This window comes from Bubalus bubalis, chromosome 24, assembly GCF_019923935.1.
Source record: "Bubalus bubalis isolate 160015118507 breed Murrah chromosome 24, NDDB_SH_1, whole genome shotgun sequence".
Lineage (NCBI taxonomy): Eukaryota > Metazoa > Chordata > Mammalia > Artiodactyla > Bovidae > Bubalus > Bubalus bubalis.
Genome location: NC_059180.1, coordinates 32,783,980 through 32,805,563, shown reverse-complemented (window position 1 = coordinate 32,805,563; position 21,584 = coordinate 32,783,980).

Here is a 21,584-nt window from a genome sequence, read left to right as displayed (position 1 = left end):
CCTGCCAATTCAGGAGATGTAAGAGATGTGGGTTCAATCCCCGGGTCGGGAAGATCCCCTGGAGGAGGGCATGGCAACCCTCCCCAGTATTCTTGCCTGGGAAATCCCATGGACAGAGGAGCCTGGCGGGCTGCAGTCCATGGGGTTGCAGAGAGTCAGACATGACTGAAGTGACTTAGCACACACACGTAACCCTATTCTACTGATTGTATTCTTCCCTCTTTTGAAATGAAGAAGACAATACAGTCAACCCTCAAATGGTCCTTGTTAGTGGAGTGTGATGGTTAACGTGAATTTTCTCCCCAGTCACCTAAAACCTGGACTGAAAAATGTAGTGGGTACTAGATAACTAAGGCAGAGAGAAATATATTAAGCACCTCCGTATACATAGGGCTTTACATAAACTCATTTATTTCATTTCCACAGTGAGACTGTAAGAAAGCTTGAGATTCCCATCTTATAGGGTGGGCTTTGGGCTCCCTCTGGACCTAGAGTGCTTACCTTGCAGCATCATTAGAAATGGGACATCCCATCCAGGAAGTGTTTGTACATCGAAGAATTCCAAGAAATAGTCCAGAAAGATTCAGGGTATTTATAAAGCACTAAATGTTAATGGCAATAATATTAATGTGATCACATATCTAAAAACATATATATATATATATATATATATATATCTTATACATATATATAATGGAATATTACTCAGCCATTAAAAAGAATGAAATAATACCATTTGCAGCAACATGGATGGACCTAGAGATGATTATACCAAGTGAAATGAGTCAGAGAAAGACAAATATCATATCAGTTCAGTTCAGTCACTCAGTCATGTTTGACTCTTTTTGACCCAATGAACTGCAGCACGCCAGGCCTCCCTGTCCATCACCAACTCCCAGAGTTCACCCAAACCCATGTCCATTGAGTCAGTGATGCTATCCAACCATCTCATCCTCTGTCGTCCCCTTCTCCTCCTGCCCTCAATCTTTCCCAGCATCAGGGTCTTTTCAAATGAGTCAGCTCTTTGCATCAGGTGGCCTAAGTATTGGAGTTTCAGCTTCAGCATCAGTCCTTCCAATGAATATTCAGGACTGATTTCCTTTAGGATGGAAAATATCATATGATATCACTTATATGTAGAATCTAAAATATGACACAGATGAAATTATTTACAAAATAGAAATAGACTCATAGAAAACAAACTTATAGTTATCAAAGAGGAGAGAAGGTGGGGAGAAAGATAAATTAGGTATTTGGCAGTTACAGATATACACTACTATAAATAAAAAATATAAACAACAAGGCCCTACTGTATAGCACAGGGAACTATATTCAGTATTTCATAATAACCCATGATGGAAAAAAATCTAAAAATGGAAAAGAATCTCAAAAAAGAATCTATATGGGCTTCCCTGGTGGCTCAGACAGTAAAAAATCTGCCTGCAATTCGGGAAATTGGGGTTCAATCCCTAGTTGGGAAGATCCCCTGGAGAAGAGAGTGGCTACCCACTCTAGTATTCTTGCTAGAGAATTTCATGGACAAGGAGCCTGGAGAGCTACAGTCCATGGGATCTCAGCGAGTCAGACAAGACTGAGAGACTAACACTTTCATATTTATGTATATATATATATACCCAAAACTGAATCATTTTGCTGTATACCTGAAACCAACATGACATTGCAAATCAACTATACTTCAATAAAAATAAATAAATAAAAATTAATGTAAGCAATACCTATGAGTGTAAAGTTTAGATTTTTTCACCACTCAGCTACTTTCAGTTTTTTCAGATAAAATCCAGTTATCAGATCTTTGCATTTTTCTAGAGATATCCTATGCACATACAAGCTTATATCAATCTATATCTTTTTTACATAGATGATAAACACCATACCCACTGTTTTCCACATAATTGTAACTCTTGGAGATCATCTCATTTTGGTTCATAAACCTCTCTGTCTGCCGTTTAGTAGCTGCACATCCCTCCATTATACAGAGGTGCTATGATTTATTTGATCATTCTCTACAATGGGGCATTTAAAGGTATTTCCTCTAAACATTGCTGCAATAAATGTCTTACCTCTTGCATTTCTTTTTTTTTAAGAAAACCTTTTTACTTTGTATTGGAGTATAGCCAGTTGACTATGTTGTGATAGCTTCAAGTGACAGTGAAGGACTCAGCCCTATATACCCACTCTCCCCCAAACTCCTGTCACATCCAGGCTGCCACATAACATTGATCAGAGTTCCCTGTGCTGTACAGCAGGTCCTTGTTGGTTATCCATTTAAAATATAGCAGTCCCAGTCTCATTTCTTTACGTCGGGTTTGCAGAGGTACAATTTCCACACAGTGGAATTCACCTGGCTCATGCAGGCTATTGAAGGTACGCAGGCCCGCGGTCACCACCGGGATGAAATTGTCCCCACCACCCAGGAAGATCGTTGTGCTCTTCCTTCTGCTTCTAACTTGGCAACCACTGACATGTCCTCTATCCCTACAGTGCGTGTGTGAATGTGCGCTCGGTCTTGTCTGACCCTTTGCAACCCCATAGCCTGCCAGGCTCCTCTGTCCATATTTCCCAGGCAAGAATACTGGAATGGGTTGTCATTTCCTTCTCCAGGGGATCTTCCAGACCCGGGGATCAAACCCCGATCTCCTGCCTTGCAGGCCGTTTGTTGACCTCTGAGCCACCCAGGTAGCCCCACTGAATGCCATATAAACAGAATCGTGTAGAATACAGTCCTTTAAGCTTGGCCTCTTTCCCTTAGTAGTTCTTTTTTAAAAATTTATTTATTTGGCTGCACCGAGTCTTTGGTTGCAGTATATGGGATCTAGTTCCCTGACTAGGGATCAAACCCAAGCTCCCTGCATTGGGAGCACAGAGTCCCAGCCACGGGGCCACCAGGAATGTCCCGCTTTAGTAGTTCTGCCTAAAAGCGATAAGCATCCTTGCACATAGATTTCTGGGCATGTCTGAGCATAACTTCCAGAAGAAGTTACAGGATAGAAAAGCATGCATTTTTTTTTAACATGAATATGTATTATCTTGAAGGCTTTCTGACTTTGGGCCTCTGGGTATATACGTTCTATATATTATTTATATGCCCGTTTATTGTCCTGAAGATTTTCCCACCTGTGGGGCTCTGGGGAGATGGCTTCTAATTTAGACTGTCAGAGGTGGCAGTTCCTGCCTGTTTCCCTTGGCCAGGAGCCTGGTGCTGTACATGTGGGGGGCCAGGCACGAACGCCACAGCCTCCTACCTGGCACCAGTTACAGGACTGCTGGGAAGAAGGGGCAGGGACTTAAAGAAACCCAGAGAGGCTAGACAGCTCGCCCCAGGCTGGGATCTATTTGGGGTCCTGCTCTCCTGGGTTCCAGGTTGCTTGCTTGAAAGCTCTGGGGAGATGTTCCAGGACAAACCCCACGAAAATCCACAAAGTGAAACTGTCATCAGAGAAACTGACCTGGCTGCCTTTCACCCATGGTGGGGAGGTCTGTCATGATTTTCCTAGGCAAGGTGGGGCTCCCTGAAGAGACGAATTCAGCTCAAAATCCTGATACAGAACTTCATCTGTAATATACACAGTATCTATATGACCCAAGTGCATCTTTTCTCTGCTGTAAAGAGAGACAGGAATCTATGCAAGGGTGTAACCGACCAGAATTTCTCCATCTCCTCGGCCTTAGCTCCTCTCGGATGCAAGTTTCTAAAACCCCTCCCTCCCTCCAACAAAAAGAAGATGTTAACTACATGATGACCAGATGAGTGCAGCCCCAGGCCTCCTGGAATCTAATGTTAACCCTCATGACACCTCACCATCAGCCAATCAGAAACTTGTGCATGAGCTGAACACATACCCTGTGAACTCCTCCATCACCTGACTTTTTAAAAACTCTTTGCCAAAAGCTGAGCTGGCAGTGTTTTGGGTCCTAAGCCATCTATCTTTTTCTTTGCCTGGCCCTGCAATCAACCTTTCTCTGCTCCAGACTCCAGTATTTCAGTCTGTTTGGCCGCCCTGTGGGTCGGGCACACGAACTTGCACTCACAGGGGTGGAGAGTAGGGGAGAGGCTGATCTCAATGAATCATGTTTTCGGATCCATAGATCACTGTCCCGGCCTCCACTCCAACCTGCTTACAAACCGTCGGTTGCTGAGTCAGTGACAGTGGTTGAGGGGCTGTGTGGCCAGGAAATTTTCACGCAGGGGAATCCGCTCAGTGCTGTCCTGACTGAGGAGGCCTTTCCATCAAGTGGAATCCCAGCCCCCTCTTCCAGCCTGGAAAAATGCCGGGAATCATGCCTTGTGGAGGGAAGTTATGAGAATCAAGTATAGACCTAGCAAGGTACTCAGCATGGTGGGTGATCAACAGCTGACATTACTATTATTATTATGCTATGCTTCGCCACATCATTGCATTAATCCTTTTGATCATGGCATTATTCCTGCCCTCATTTTACAGGGGGCAAACTGAGAGTTGCCTTTATTTACCCAAGGGCACACAGCCAGTCTTCAGAAATGGCTCTGGTAGTGTCCTCTGTTTCTCTCAAGGTAGGGGGCAGGGAGGAGAGTCAGCTAAAAACCCCAAATGTGCCTATAGTGGGGCTGAGAGGGAGCTCAGAGAACATATCAGTGATATTGGGTTTCTATTTCTCCCCCATTTTACTGTAAAAAAAATTTTTTTTTTGGCCATGCTACATGAGATCTCAGTTCCCCGACCAGGGATTGAAGCCTTGCCCTTGGTAGTGAAAGCATGGAATCCTAACCACTGGACTGCCAGGGAATTCCCTATTATAAACAATTTTTTAAATGCAGCAGTTTTAACAAGGACCTATTGTATCGCACATTGAACTCTGCTCAATGCCATGCGACAGCCTGGAAGGGAGGGGAGTTGGGGGAGAATGGATACATGTATATGTGTAGCTGAGTTGCTCTGCTGTCCACCTGAAACTATCACATGGTTAATTGGCTATGGGTGCATGCTCAGTCACTTCAGTCCTGTCTGACTCTTTGCCACCCTATGGACTGTAACTCACCAGGCTCCTCTGTCCATGGGATTCTCCAGACAAGAATACTGAAGTGGGTTGCCGTGCCCTTCTCCAGGGGATCTTCCTGACCCAGGAAGAAAGCAGCCCTCCTCACACCTTGATTTGAGCCCCTTGAGCCTCATTTTGTCTAAAATGGAAGGTTATCTTCAAACAAACTTTCTCACAGAAGCAGAGCACTTAACACAGGGCCCTGAGACGCTCTGGCTGGAGGGAGCGGGAGCTGGGGCCCCTTCCATGTGAGTCCCTAGAGCTCCACGGAGCAGGGTGAGAAACTGATGATTTCACAAACGAGGCTTGAAGTTCACCAGGAAGTGCAAAAACCAAACTCCATGTCCATGTTTTCTGAAGTCACACTGATTATCTAGAGAAATGGTAGGGTAGGTATGATAATCAAAGGCATTCCGTTAAATTTGGAATCATGTGGATTGTAACTACACATTGTGACCACTTTGTAGTGTAGACGAACATCGAATTAATATGTGGTACACCTGAAGCTAATACAGTGTTAAGTGCCAATTTTTTTCTCAAAAAAAAATTGGATTCGTGCCATGGGTGAGAGTTGTGTTCGTTTCATACGGCTGCTGTCACAAATCACCACAAAGTTAGTGACCCGACACCACACAAAATAAATTTGTCTACATTACCAAGTCATCACAGTGTCTAGTTAACAATCCACGTCATTCCAAATGCAACAGAATGCCTGTTGATTATCATGACAATCCTACCATTTCTGTAGATAATCAGTGTGACATCAGAAAACACGGACGTGGAGTCTGGTTTTTCCACGTCCTGGTTAGGTGACCTTCAAGCCTCTTTGTTTGTGAACTGCAGAGGGATGTGGGCTAAACTATTAATAGCTCTGGAGGTCAGAATTCCAAAATGAGGCTCAAGGTGCTCAAATCAAGGTGTGAGGAAGGCTGGTTTCTTCTGGAAGCTCCAGGGAGAATCAGATTCCTCGACATTTCCAGCTTCCAGAGTCTGCCTGCATCCTTTGGCTTGTGGCCCCATCTCACCCCCATCTAGGGTGGCCTCATCCTGCAGCCACTCGAAGCAGGGCTTCAGTTCCCAGCCTGAGATTGAGGTCTGGCCGTGGTGGTGAGAGCACCAAATCCTACCCACTAGACCCGGGGTCAGTGACAAGGCCCCAACCCTTAGGCTTTGCAGAAAAGAACTCCCACAAAGTTGGAAAGTAGTGAAACAAGTAAAGTGTTTTTAGGAGGAAAAAGAATACAGCATGTGTGTATAGACACTCGAGTGGGCTCAGAGAGAGAGTTGTGCCTTCGTGGTTTTTGAATCACTTTTATGGGGCATGTCTTCTGGGTGTCCTTTGGGCAATCATTTTGATTTGCCTGTTCTGAGTCCATATTTGGTATTCAGTCCATGGGGTTGCTAAGAGTCGGACACGACTGAGTGACTTCCCTTTCACTTTTCACTTTCATGCATTGGAGAAGGAAATGGCAACCCACTCCAGTGTTCTTGCCTAGAGAATCCCAGGGATGGGGGAGCCTGGTGGGCTGCCATCTATGGGGTTGCACAGAGTCGGACACGACTGAAGCAACTTAGCAGCAGCAGCAGCAGCAGCAGGGTCCTCCCAGGCGTGCACACGCATCTCTCAGCTAAGATGGATTCTACCAAAGAAGCCTATGGGGAGTTAGCATCACATAGCATCACTCCCCTTTTGACCTCGGCGGGGGCAGTGGGGGAGCATTTATTTCCTGCCTCAGGTGGGCAGATGGATGAATGGATGAAGTAACAGCATTTAAAATGCCATTAAATGAGAAAGGTAAATTCAAAAAGTTGGTCATGGTTCAACCAAAACTCAGCAAAAATGAATAGTAAAATGTGATAACTCAGTCTGAAAGGCCCAAGGAATTTTTAAAAATTTAGAAAGAAAAAAATCCTGAAATACATTGAATGTGCCAGCTGGGAAACTTCTGGACAGTGCCCATCTCCTAAAGGATGGGCAGCGGGGTGTTTCAGGTTCATCCACAGTGTAGCAGGTGTCTGTACTCCATTCCTTTTCGTGGCTGAATGCTATCTCATTGTATGGCTAGATCACGTTTTGTTTACCATTCATCCATTGATGGACATTTGGGCTGCTTCTGCTTTTTGGCTGGTATGAATAATGTTGCTCTGAACATTTCCATAAAAGTTTTTGTGTGGATGTCAGTTTTCAATTTTCTTGAATAGATGCCTAAAAGTGGAATTACTGGGTCATATAGTAATTCTGTTTTGGTTACTGTTGAGTTTTAATAAAAGGTCTGTGTAGTCAAAGCTATGGTTTTTCTAGTACCCATGTACAGATGTGAGAATTGGACCATAAAAGAAGCCTGAACACTGAAGAATTGATGCTTTCAAATTGTGGTGCTGGAGAAGACTCTTGAGAGTCCTTGGACTGCAAGGAGATCAAACTAGTCAATCCTAAAGGAAATCAACCCTGAATATTCATTGGAAGAATTGGTGCTGAAGCTGAAGCTCCAATACTTTGGCCACCTGAGGCAAAGAACTGACTCATTGGAAAAGATCCTGATGCTGGGAAAGATTGAAGGCAAAAGGAGAAGTGGGCAAAGGAGGATGAGATGGTTATATAACATCACCAACTCAATGGACATGAATGTGAGCAAACTCTGGGAGACAGGGGAACCTGGCATGCCGCAGTCAATGGGGTCGCAAAGAGTTGGACACAACTGAGCGACTGAACAAGTTGCAAATCAGCACTTTTTATTACTTAGTTTTTAATAAATATTGTGTTATCCATAGAAGTTAACTCAGGAAACTTCCAGCAACACAGTCAGCCCCCTCACACTCAGGCTAGGTCACACATGTTGCTTTAGAGAGTAAGTTCCTGACACCTGGGAATTGTCTTTCTGTCTCTGGGCTCAGTTCATTTCTCCAAACCCTTGGGGTGTTTTGCCCCCTGCATCCGGACAGTAGACTCAACACACACAAGGTGAGGCGTAATGGGAAAACCAAGAAACCAGAACAGAGGCTGCTTCCATCTGTCATCCTTTGTGACCACTGGGAGTTCTTACTTGTGTCTAGAATTCAAAACAGTGAATCAGAGTGTGACCCTCAAGTATGATATTTTTGTTTGGCACATGGACATTTTAGTTCATGCACAAAGTCTTTTACTGGACTGAGTACCTCCCTGGTGGTCCAGTGATTAAAGACTGCCTTCCACACACGGGGTTCGTTCAGGTTCATTCCCTGGTTGGGAAACTAAGATCCCACATGCCCCACAGACCAAAAAAAAAAAAAAATTGAAATGTAATCTTTATATCTTTCAACTATAGCAAAACCAAGATGCTAACCAGGAATATAGTTATTATTGGGAATACAGTTGTATAGAGGAAAAAGGTGTTAAAATCACTGTCTACTCTGGGTGTCAAATACATTAGATAAACCACTGCTTAGAAATCCCTCCTGCATGCGTGCTTAGCCATTTCAGTGGTGTCCAACTCTTTGCAACCTCATGGACTGCAACCTGCCAGACTCCTCTGTCCATGGGATTCTCCAGGCAACAGTACTGGAGTGGGTTGCCATGCCCTCCTCCAGAGGATCTTCCCAACACAGGGATCAAACCCAAGTGTCTTACATCTACCTGCACTGGCAGGCAGGTTCTTTACCACTAGCACCAGCTTAGAGATTCCACATCCACCACTAAAACTTTTTTTTTCAATCGCTTTCTGGCTGATGGAAAACTCATTCACGTTCTGAATCATCTGGGGGAAGTGGACTAGGAGCGGCTGGCGTGTGGGGGACGGGAGACCTGACCCACTACCTGAGTGGTGTGGCCCAAGCCTCTACCGCATCAGGAACCTCCCTCCCGGCCAGCATCCCACTGACTGTGTTTTATTTCCATCTCTCTCTGCAGCTACCGCATTGAGATGACTGCCTGACTTCCCAGCCAGTGAAGGGACAGCGCCGCGTCTGTGAAATTAACGTGAAACCCATCTGCCTACAGAAGGCCTGGAGATCGTCTTAGGTGACCGCTGGAGAAATGCTGTCCAGCAATAGAACTACTTTCGGCTGCAAGCAAATCAACGCAGCAAGTCAGCAAGCGTTCCTTGGGTGCCCCCTGCAGGTAGGTAGAATCTGCCACTTGTCCTTCCTCGAAGCCAAAATCTCACAGGCGGTGGCTCCAAGCAGTGCTTAGAAAAGCCCGCATAATAAGGGCAAACACAGGAAAGAGAGAAAAAGAAGTCCAGGAAGAAGCTGCTTTCAATTCAGCATCCTTGTCACTTTGTATCATTCAAAAATGAGATTTATATTTTACAATGTAGTTTTTTTTTTTTTTTTTTTCACTTTGAATTTCAAAAGATGTCTTTTCGGTGTTTAGCGCACTGGTCCTGGCTGGTGTCCAACGACCTGGCAGTCTTTCTGGAAATCTCCCTTCAGACACACACATCAGTTCATTTCAGTTCAGTCGATCAGTCGTGTCTGACTCTTTGCGACCCCATGAATCTCAGCACGCCAGGCCTTCCTGTCCATCACGATCTCCCAGAGTTCACTCAGACTCACGTCCATCGAGTCAGTGATGCCATCCAGCCATCTCATCCTCTGTTGTCCCCTTCTCCTCTTGCCCCCAATCCCTCCCAGCATCAGAGTCTTTTCCAATGAGTCAACTCTTCGCATGAGGTGGCCAAAGTACTGGAGTTTCAGCTTTAGCATCATTCCTTCCAAAGAAATCCCAGGGCTGATCTCCTTCAGAATGGACTGGTTGGATCTCCTTGCAGTCCAAGGGACTCTCAAGAGTCTTATCCAGCACCACAGTTCAACAGCATCAATTCTTCGGTGCTCAGCCTTCTTCACAGTCCAACTCTCACATCCATACATGACCACAGGAAAAACCATAGCCTTGACTAGACAGACTTTTGTTGGCAAAGTAATGTCTCTGCTTTTGAATATGCTATCTAGGTTGGTCATAACTTTTCTTCCAAGGAGTAAGCGTACATGTATGCTAAAACATATGTCTATACACACTCACTGCCACATTACTTGTAACAGGGAAAAAACCAAATGGCTTTTGGTACAGGATGGCTGAATGAAATATGAAACACCTATTCTATGGAGAACTCTGCAGCATTAAAAAAAAAAAAAGAAAGAAAGAAAGGTTAGGCTTATATTTGCCAATAGGAAAAGATTTTTAAGATATAAGTGAAGAAAGAAAGATATAGAACAATGCATACAATAGGGTACCACTTAATCAGATACATGGGCTTCCCAGGCGGCTCAGTGGGTAAAGAACCCACTTGCAATGTAGGAGCCACAGGAGACATGGGTTCGATACCTGGGCCAGGACGATCCCCTGGAGGAAGGTACGGCAAGCCACTCCAGTGTTCTTGCCTGGAGAATCCCATGGACAGAGGAACCTGGCTGGCTATAGTCCACGGGGACAGAAAGAGTCAGACATAACTGAGGATGCACACACAAGCAGATACTTAGATAATTGTATAATGACAAACATTTCTGGAAAGATACACAGAAGTCAGAATGATTATCTTGGGCAGGGACAGGACTGGAATGAATACACGTGGGGAGAATTTTTTTTTTTTTGTTAAACCTTCCAAACTGGTATACATACAGGGTTGGCCCTGGAACAGTGTAGGGAAGATAGGGGCACCACCCATCAACACAGCTGAAAACCCAAGTATAATTTATAGTCAGCCCTAATTATCCACCATTCCATATGCTTGGGTTTAACCAACTGTAGACTGTGTAGTACTATAACATTTAATATTGAAAATCAATCCAGGTATAACTAGACATGTGCAGTTAAACCTATGTTGTTCAAGGATCATTGTAATTTTATGTTAGTATCTATATAATATATGCATTCTCCAAGCAAGAATACTGGAGTGGGTAGCCATTCCCTTCTCCATGGGGATCTTCCCCATCCAGGGATCAAACCTGGGTCACCTGCATGGCAGGTGGATTCTCTACTATATGAGCCACCAGCGAAGCCCCCAATACATAAATAGTATACTATATATTATATGTAATATATTCATATATGTAACCTAATAGGGCATCAACTTCTGGCTAAGATTGGATAATGGAGATTGACTGTACCCTCCCATCTGAAACTACTCAAAAAAACACCCAGAATATATGGAACAATGATTTTCAAGACACCGGACATCAGGCATGAAGGACAGTCCTCTCTGATGGGAAACAAATGAGGTGAGTCCCCCTATCGTCCAAGCTCACCGCCTGGACAGGTAGTTTCCAGGCCGTGGTGCAGGGAGAACATCTCCAGTTAAGGGAGCTGGGAGGTGGGACACCAGGGTGTGCAGGGTCTGAAGGGCAGAGCTCCGAAGAGAAGGATGCTGTCCAGAGAGACTCTCCGAGGGTCTCCAGGTGAGCAAGATCAGTGTACACTTGTGAGGAAATGACCTCGGGCTGGGGAAGGATCACCCAAGAGCATCAGAGGGAGCCATCCCCAGAGCCCCACCCCCCAGGCTGGGAATTGTTCCCCATCACACCACGCTCAGTAGATTTCATCATCTGTGTGACATCGGGTCAAATAGCCAGAGGGTTTTGCCTCAGGATTAGGGCAAAATTAGCCTCAGACTCATTTTGCTGAAAAAGGTCCAGATAGTCCAAGCTACAGTTTTCCCAGTAGTCATGTATGGATGTGAGAGTTGGACCACAAAGAAGGCTGAGTGCCAAAAAATTGATGCTTTTGAGCTATGGTGTTGCAGAAGACTCTTGAATGTCCCTTGGACAGCAAGGAGATCAAACCAGTCAATCCTAAAGGAAATCAACCCTGAGTATTCATTGGAAGGACCGATACTGAAGCTGAAGCTCTAATACTTTGGCCACCTGATGCAAAGAGCTGACTCATTAGAAAAGACCCTGATGCTGGGAAAGATTGAAGGCTGGAGGAGAAGGGGACTACAGAGGATGAGATGGTTGGATTGCATCACCGACTTGATTAACATGTGCTTAGTCGCTCAGTCATGTCTGACTCTTTGCGACCCCATGGACTGTAGCTTGCCAGGCTCCTCTATCCATGGGGATTCTCCAGGCAAGAATACTGGAATGGATTGTCATGCTCTCCTCCAGAGACTCTTCCCAACTCAGGGATCAAACCCAGGTCACCCGCATTGCAGATGGATTCTTTACCATCTGAACCACCAGGGAAGCCCAGTGAGTTTGGGCAAACTCCGGGAGATAGTGAAGGACAGGGAAGCCTGGTGTGCTACAGTCCATGAGGTCGCAAAGAGTCAGACACAACTTAGCGACCAAAAAACAGCAAACCCTAGACTCAATATCACTCTGGTCCTGCTTAACAAAGTTTAAAAGTAGAACCCCAGAGATTAAAATGTTTCCAGTCCATTCCCTGTGCAGGAAAAAAAAAAGATTAAGAATGTAAAATACAAGAAATTTTCAGCACAAAATAAGGTAAAATTCACAATGCCTAATAAAACAGGGGTTCCCAACCTCCAGGATCGCATGCCTGATGATCTAAGATGGAACTGATGTAATAATAATAGAAATAAAATGTACAATAAATGTAATGAGCTTGAATCATCCTGAAACCTTCCCCACCCCCACTCCAGTCCATGGAAAAAAATGTCTTCTGCAAAACCCTGGTGCAGAAATGTTGGAGACGGCTGCAATTAAAAAAAAAAAAAAATACCAGGCATGCAAAGAGGTAGGAAACCAGGATCCACAAGAGTGATAGGGGAGAATCAATCAATTAAACCCAAACCAGAAATGGCATGGATAACAGAATTCGTAGTCAAGGACATTTTAAAAGCTATTATAACTGTGTTCTATGTGTTCAAGAAGCTAGAGAAAAAGTTGGCACGTTAAGTGGAGACATGGAAGATATTTAAAAAACAAAAACCTGAGTTGAACTTCTAGAGATGAAAACTACAATGTCTGAGATGAAAAATGCACAGGATGAGATTAAAGGTATGGTTTAGTCAATGGGCTTCCCCGCTGGCTCAGACGGCAAAGAATCTGCCTGCAATTCGGGAGACCCTGGTTGGATCCCTGGATTGGGAAGATTCCACTGGAGAAGGAAATGGCAACCCACTCCAGTATTCTTGTCTGGAGAATTCCCTGGACAGAGGAGCCTGGTGGGCTCCAGTCCTGGGGTCGCGAAAAGTCAGACCCAACTGAGTAACACTTTTCACTTTCACTTGGTCAACAGAGGCTGCCGTACAAAATACCACGGAGTGACACATCATACCATAAACACCGGAAGTGGATTTCTCACGGTTCTGGAAGTCTGAGATCAGGGCACCAGCACGGTCCACTTCCGGTGTCGTTTCTCTACCTGACTTCGAAGCCAGGTGTCCCACTTTGCAGACAGGCTCTTTACCGTCTGAGCCACCAGGGAAGCCCCTATGGGAACTAAGGATGTAATAAAGTCTAGAAGCAGGATACCAGCCCCAGATAACTGAGAAGCACATGAATGGAATGATTTCCGTGAGCCCAGATGCCTGCATCTTCCCACACATAGACGAGCGCTAAATGCCTTAACTTGAGATACCTGGTTTTCCTTAATCAACAGACATCTCTGACGTTCAGCCTACCTGCCTGTTGTTGCAAACTTCTATATAACCTGACTCCTTCCCCCAGCTCCTTGGAGCAGTTTGCTCAGAGCCACTTGAGATGCTGCCTCCGGGGCTTGCAGTCCTAAGAATTCCCACCGAATAAAACAACTCTCTCTTTTCAGGTTGTGACTGAATTTTTCAGTTCACAGTTCACTATCTTGATTGCGGTGACGGTTTCACAGGTACAGTATGGTGGTGGTTGTTTACTCGGTAAGTTTGTGTTCCACTCTTTGCAACCCCATGGACTATAACCCGTCAGGCTTCTCTGTCCATGGGATCCTCCAGGCAAGAATACTGGAGTGGGTTGCCATTTCCTTCTCCAGACAGTATATATAAGTCAAAACTTATCAACTGTATGCTTTAAATACATGCAGTCTGTTTTCTATCAGTTAACCCCCAATAACGCTGTTTGAGAAATAAACTAACAATTGCTAACATCCATATACCACTCAAATGTATGAGGCATTTTTTTTAAAACTTGTTTTAATCCCGTTAACTTTTTTAACGCTCCGAGGTAGTCAATATTATCACTGTCATTTTACAGAGGAAGAAACTAAGGAAACTATGAAGAAAAGATTTTAAAGCTGATAAATAGGGAGCTGGAATTTGAACTCAGACATTCAAAAATCTACGTTCTTAACTAGCACAGGAGTCAGTTCCATAGATAATGGATCTGAACCTCATTTTTTGACTCAGTTATATATTAAGTGCCTACAGTATATAAAATCCTCTGTTAAATATTTTTGCTGGATCCTAGAGAAGAGGTTGGAGAAGGCAATGGCAGCCCACTCCAGTACTCTTGCCTGGAAAATCCCATGGACGGAGGAGCCTGGTAGGCTGCAGTCCATGGGGTCGCTAAGAGTCAGACACGACTGAACAACTTCACGTTCACTTTTCACTTTCATGCATTGGAGAAGGAAATGGCAACCCACTCCAGTGTTCTTGCCTGGAGAATCCCAGGGATGGGGGAGCCTGGTGGGCTGCTGTCTATGGGGTCGCACAGAGTCGGACACGACTGAAGCGACTTAGCAGCAGCAGCAGCAGGGAAGAGGTGGGCTTCCCAGGTGACGCTAGTGGTAAAGAGCCCACCTGCCAATGCAGGAGACTGAAGAGATGTGGGTTCGATACCTGGGTCAGAAAGATCCCCTGGAAGAGGGCACAGCAACCCACTCCAGTATTCTTGCTTGGAGAATTTCATGGACGAAGGAGCGTGGAAGGCTACAGTCCATAGGGTCGCACAGAGTTGGACATGACTGAAGCGACTTAGCAGGCACGCACAGGGAAGAGGTAGGAAATTCTCTACTCTTGTACATAAAATTTTTGTCCATTTCCTGACTACTTTGGTCATAGATAGGGTAAGAACGTCACCTAGTGGTAACACTGGGAACTGCATGCACCTCCTGTGCTTTTCAAAGGGTAGTGTTTTCACCACCTGCAGCGTGTTTTAGGCTCGGCTGAATTGGCATCTGAATTTGCAATCAATTTGACACTGGTGCCAGTCTTGTTTCATCTGCTAGCCTGCTGTGTGATTAGGGGCCACTTTCCGTGTCTAGGCTTCAGTTTCCCCATCTGTAAACAAGGATGCGGATCTCACCATTGCAACTCTCTCCTACAACATAAACTCAAACAGAAACGTATGTTGGATCTCTGTGCTTGCTGCTTTGCATGAATCAGATGATTTTATTCCCACAGCAACATCGTGGAGCAACTGCTCTTATCCCCGTTTTACAGATGAGCAGGCTGAGGCTGGAGACACGAAGGGACTAGCCCAGAGTTACTCAGCTCATTAGAGTCTGGATTTGAACACATGTTGTCTGACCTCAGAGCAGGAACTGTAAACACCTGTCTTGTGCTTTCACCCATCTTACCCATCCCAACCATGGAAGTCTGTAGTGCCTTTGCTAGAAACTCTGGAGGAGTTTTTAAAAACGTGCTGGGATATGATTTATAATAAGAAACGTATATTTGGTCTTCGTCCCCATTTCTGGCAGAGAGCTCCTAAAATCCTTCGAATTTCCTAACGACTGAGGGTTGCTGAGAGTTGGACACGACTGAGTGACTTCACTTTCACTTTTCACTTTCATGCATTGGAGAAGGAAATGGCAACCCACTCCAGTGTTCTTGCCTGGAGAATCCTAGGGACGGCGGAGCCTGGTGGGCTGCCGTCTATGGGATCGCAGAGTCGGACACGACTGAAGCGACTTAGCAGCAGCAGCTGAGGGTGATAAATGTGTCTATTGTTATGTTTATTAGGCGACTGCGGCCCTCTCTTGGGGGTGGGGGCTGGTTGCCAGGGGAACCATCCAAGTGATTGGCAGGTTTGAGCTTTCACTCCCATCTCCGGGAGCAGAATAGAGCTGGAACTTGAACCAATTGCTGATGATTGGTAATGAAACCTCCATTAGAGGACAGGGTTTGGAGCGCTTCCAGGTTGATGAAAACTCAGAGGTTTGGGGAGAGAAATACACCTGGATAGAGCTTGGACTTCCCGGCGCCCTTTCCTCATGCCATTCCTTGTGTATCTCTTCCATCCAGCTGTTCCCAAGATTTTAGGATAAACCAGATAAACGTACTTAAACTTTTTAGGATAAACTTACTTAAATCTAGGAAGTAAAATGTTTCCCCGATTTCTGTTAGCTGCTCTAGCAGATTAAACAAATCCAAAGGGGAGGGACTTCCCCAGTGGTGCACTGGTTAAGACTCCACCTTCCAATGCTGGGGATCTCTGCCCGGGGATCTAGGATCCTGTATGCCTCATGGCCAAAAAGCTAAAACATAAAAACAACAGAAGCAATAGTGTAACACATTCAATACAAACTTTACAAATGGTCCACATAAAAAAAAAAAAAAAAAAAGGAAGGAGGTCATGGGAACCTCTGAGTTGTAACCAGGCAATCTGAAGCACAGGTTTGCAACTGGCATCTTGGGGAGGAGGGCAGTCTTGTAAGTTCAGTTCAGTTCAGTCGCTCAGTGATGTCCCATTCTTTTCCCATGGACCTCAGCACGCCAGGCCTCCCTGTCCATTACCAACTCCCGGAGCTTGGTCAAACTCATGTCCATTGAGTCAGTGATGCCATCCAACCATCTCATCCTCTGTCATTCCCTTGTAAGACTGAGCCCTTAAACTGTGAACTCTGAAACTCTGATGCTAACTCCAATAGTGTCAAAGCTGTTGAAGTATAATCCATCCAGCTGGTGTCCAGGGCATTTTTCATTGATCTGGGGAACCACCCCCCCGCCCCTCCCCCACACACACACCTACCTCCCACATTAGAAACTGTGTTCAGAACCTCTTTACCAGCCCAGGCCCCACCCACAAGATTGTGACTTAATTGGTGTGGGGGAGAAGGACCCCTGCATAAAATACCTCAGGTGATTATACTGTGTAGAGCTGTTCTTAGTCGCTCAGTTGTGTCCGACTCTTTGTGACCCTATGGATTGTAGCCCGCCAGGCTCCTCTGTCCATGGGATTCTCCAGGCAAGAATACTGCAGTGGGTTGCCATTCCCTTCTCCAGGGGATCTTTCCCACCCAGGGATTGAACCCTGGTCTCCCACATTGCAGGTGGATTCTTTACTGCCTGAGCCACTAGGGAAGTGGAAGAATACTGGAGTGGATAGCCTATCCCTTCTCCAGGGGATCTTGCTGACCCAGGAATACAGCTTGGGTCTCCTGCATTGCAGGTGGAGAAACTCTGCTGTAGAAAGTATTAATATATATCCAGGGTCCCAGTATATCCAGTCTTAGTGCAGATTTAAGCTCTAATAAGTTCAGAAGTATAAACAAGTTTTGCTTTTAGAGCAGTTTTAAGTGTGCAGAAAAAACAACTTGATGAAAGTTCAAAGCGTTACCATATAACCCCCCACCCCATTGCCCCCATTATTATTAACATTTAGCATTGGTGTGGGACGTTTGTTGTCATTGGTAAACCAGTATTGATACATTAGTATTAAAGTCCATGGTTTATGTTAGGTTTCACTCTTAACGCATCTTCTGTGAGATTTGATAAATGCATGATGTCCTGTGGCCACCATGACAGTTCACACAGAATGGTTTCAGTGCTGTCAGCTACAAATGGGCATTTACCGTCTTCCTCTGCCGATTCCCACGTGGTGCAGTGGTAAAGAATCTGCCTGCCAGTGCAGGAGGCGTAAGAGACTTAGGTTCAATCCCTGGGTTGGGAAGATCCCCTGGAGAAGGACGTGACACCCCACTCCAGCATTACTGCCCGGAAAATTCCACGAACAAAGGAGCCTGATGGGCTACAGTCCTTGGGTTGCAGAGTCAGACATGACTGAGCGTGCGTGCACTCATGGACATCCACCTCTGCAAGGATCAAATCACGTGCTGCTGCAGCTGCTGACCTTCAACACCCCCTGAAAGGAGTGCAGGGTGGAGAGCAGAAATGAGGCACTCGGTGCTCTGGGAAACTGGCAGGACAGGTCTTCAGATAGATATTTTTAGGAGCTGATTTTATGAGCCCAATTCTTGCATCTCCTCATATCTAGAAAAGCACTAAAATCCTTCACGATGACTTTTCATGACCAGCAGGAACCTTCAGCAAAAAATGCGTGCTTGATTGCACATACTCCCCCTTCACCAAAATCACATATATACTGACCTTTCTCTTACCTCTTTGGAGTAGTTTCTCAGAGCTATCTGAGGTACTGGTTCCCAGGCTGCAGCCCTTATTTTGCCCCAGATAAAAAAAACTTAACTTGCAACTCTCACATTTTCCTTTTTTTTTTTTTTTTTAAGTTGACACTGCCCTAAAGACCCCTGTGTTTTTCGTCACTCTCTCTTTACCCTTCTCCAACCCCTGGCAACCACTAATCTTTTCACTGTCTATAGTTTTACAAACTTATTTCTAAAATCATTTAAACATTTAGCTATTTAAATCTACAATGTTTTAAACTTTAATTCTGTTATTTCTTTTGTTTCTCTCTCTCTCTTGGTTTTTGTGTTTTTTTTTTGGGGGTCTTTTTTTTTTTGAGCTATGCTGTAGGGCTTGCAAAATCTCAGTTCCCCAACCACGGATTGAATCTGCACCATGGCAATAAAAGCCCAGAGTGCTAACCACTAGAATTAAAGTTTAGGAACCCCCTAAACTTTAATTTTGTTGTTTTAGTCATCGTGGCCATCTACAGTCAGGAGGACTGAAATGAAAATTTTAAAGTCTTATTTCAAACTCATGAGACTAAATAAATGTAAAGGAAATGTCAACTTGCAAATGCCAAATGCCAATTTTTGTAAGTTAGCTCATGCTTCAAAAGTTCCTAAAGGAGAAAACTGGGCTCGGACCTTTGGAACACACTGAATTCGGGAAAGGGGGCGCAGTCAGTTTCACAAATTTCACAGACCAGGAACGGTACCTGTGAGAAGATGCTGAGAGATCTCTTGGGGGGACTGGGTGATGGATGGACAGGCAAGGGTCTGGGGGGTAGGGGGGTCCCTCCAGAAGGACCTCTGTGAACGAGAGTAATGGGCTGGGGTCCCCAGGGAAACACCAGCTGTTCAGTGGTTAGGGCCCAGTCTTTACCCCAGGACAAGAAATGAGACTGGATAGGTCAGTTGGGTCATAGAGGCCACTGAGAGTCATGTGAAGATTGGGTGCTAGCCTGTGGGCCATAGGGAGCCATTGCAGATTTAAGAGCAGCAGAGTGACACCATGAGATTTGTATGGGGGAAAGCTCAATAGATCTCTACTAGAGAAACCTCATGCGGATCTATGGGCGACAGTCAGGGCCCACCACCCTCTAGGTCTCTTCCCCCAGGCATCTAGAGCTGCACTCCCTGCGCCTCTCTGGGGGTGACCTTGGGACTGAATCTCGCTGGTGGAAAGTGAGCAGACAGCTTTCATGTCTGGGCAGATGTATTTCAACAGAAGCTTAAATTCACTCCAATTCACACTCTCCACCGTTGAAGATTTGTGTTCCGATGGTGGCAGTGTCACATGATGGCACTTCTGTCTGCATCCCTGAGCAGCCATGAACAGGGGCCTCTGTCAATGAAGCCGGAGCCAAAAATAAACTTTGCTGCCTTGAGCCTGTGCAGCCTGGAGGATGTTGGTCAGCGTAGCCTGGACCGGCAGATACAGAAACTATTGTAGACCCAGGAGGACAGGGCCTGAGCCTAGGCAGTAGCGATGATGGAGGTGGCGGCCTGGGATGTGTCTGTCACCACCCCAAACACAGCGGTTTAAAACAGTGTTTATTGGGTGGGTTGGGCAGCTCTTGTGGACTCGGTTGGACTCACTCGTACACCTATCATCATCTGTGCGTCTGCAGCACTTGGTCCTGCATGTCTCAGGGTCACTGGTTTGGAATGGCCTTGGCTGGGACCCCTGGAGTGACTTGGCTTAGCTCCACGAATAACCTTCCATGGTTTAGCCCAAAGATGGCCTCACTGTCATGGCAGAGGGACATGAGAGGGAAGTGAAAACAGGCTTTTACGACGTTTTTCTTAGGTCCCATTTGCTAACATCTCATTACCTAAGTAACACACATCCCTAAGCCCAGAGTCAATGACAGAACAGAATGCACTGCAAAACCGGATAGCAAAGCACACAGATAAAGAGGAGGGTGAAGAATCAGGCCATGTGCACAGCCAGGCCACCACACCCCCCAGGGGGGAAGCCACAGGACTTGATGCCTGAGTGAGTGTCTCAGATGTCTCCAACGGTGAGTACCAATGTTTACCCCCATCCCTGTGCCCATCTGCCACTGCACCCATCAGGATGTGGTGTCTGATTCCCCACCTTGTGAACCTGGGCTGCCCTTGTGACTTGCCCTGACCAACAGAATGTGAGATCATGAGCCTGTGCAAGATCCCAGCCTTGCCCAGTGGCCATGGAAAGATGATCAGGCTGGACCACTGAGTGATGAGAGACCACGTGTGGAGAGGTGCCATGTGGTGGGAAATCCAGAGGGACATGAGAGAGTCTTGGATCTTCTAGTCAGCCCCTGCCTGAATGAAGCCACATGAGTGAGCCCAAATAAAATCAGAGGAGTCATGAGAAATAAGAAACCACTGTTGTCTTAACCACTAGATATCTGGATAATTTGTTACGCAGCAATTGCTAACCGATACAAGGGAGACAGAAAGAACTAAATGAGGCTGGTGTTCAGGCTGATGACTTGAGTGCTTCAGCAGGGGTAGCATCAGTCTCTGAGATGAGAGCTCCAGAGACAGGAACTAGTTTGAGAAAGCTGTGGACATGTTTGTCATGCTCACAGGACATCCATGCAGTAAAATCCAATAGGCATCGATTGAGATACATGGGTTTGAACTTAGTGAGAAATAGGGGCTGGAGACGGGAATGTTTCATATGGGATATCAGAAGATGTGGAAAGTTCCACTAAAAGTGGTCCAAGAAAAGAGTCTTGAGGAGTGCTCGTGCTAAGAAGTGGTTCTCAAACTTTAGTGGATGTCATTGCTATCTGGTGAGAATGTGAAGATGCAGATTCCCAGGCCCATACCTCTAGTTGTTGATTAAGTAGGTCAGGGATGGGCCTGGGGAATCTGCTTTGCCACCTGGCTTCCAGTCTTCTGCTCCCAAACACAACAGATGGAAAATTCCATCCCAGCTGAGGCACAGGAGTTTGGCTGGGAGAGTAGGAGACCTGGAACAAAGCTGAGAGAAGCTTTGTTTGATTTTGTTTTACTTCACCGTCACTCTTAGAGCCTTGTGAGGAGGAGTAGGGAGGGGAAGGTTAGAGAACAGTAGACGCTTTCCTCCCTGCCACCGGGCAAAGAATGAAGCTAAAACCACTGGGTGAAAGGTTGATTGAGAACAAGATATTCACATGACTTCAACATGTCACCCACAAAGTCCGTATTAATTACAAATGGAAAATGGTACCATTCCCTGGTGTGTTTCTGTTTGAGCACTCAACATCTTTATTAAGTGATCAAGCCCCAATAACACCAATAATGGGACCAACTGGTATCATGCGCTTCCTGCTGT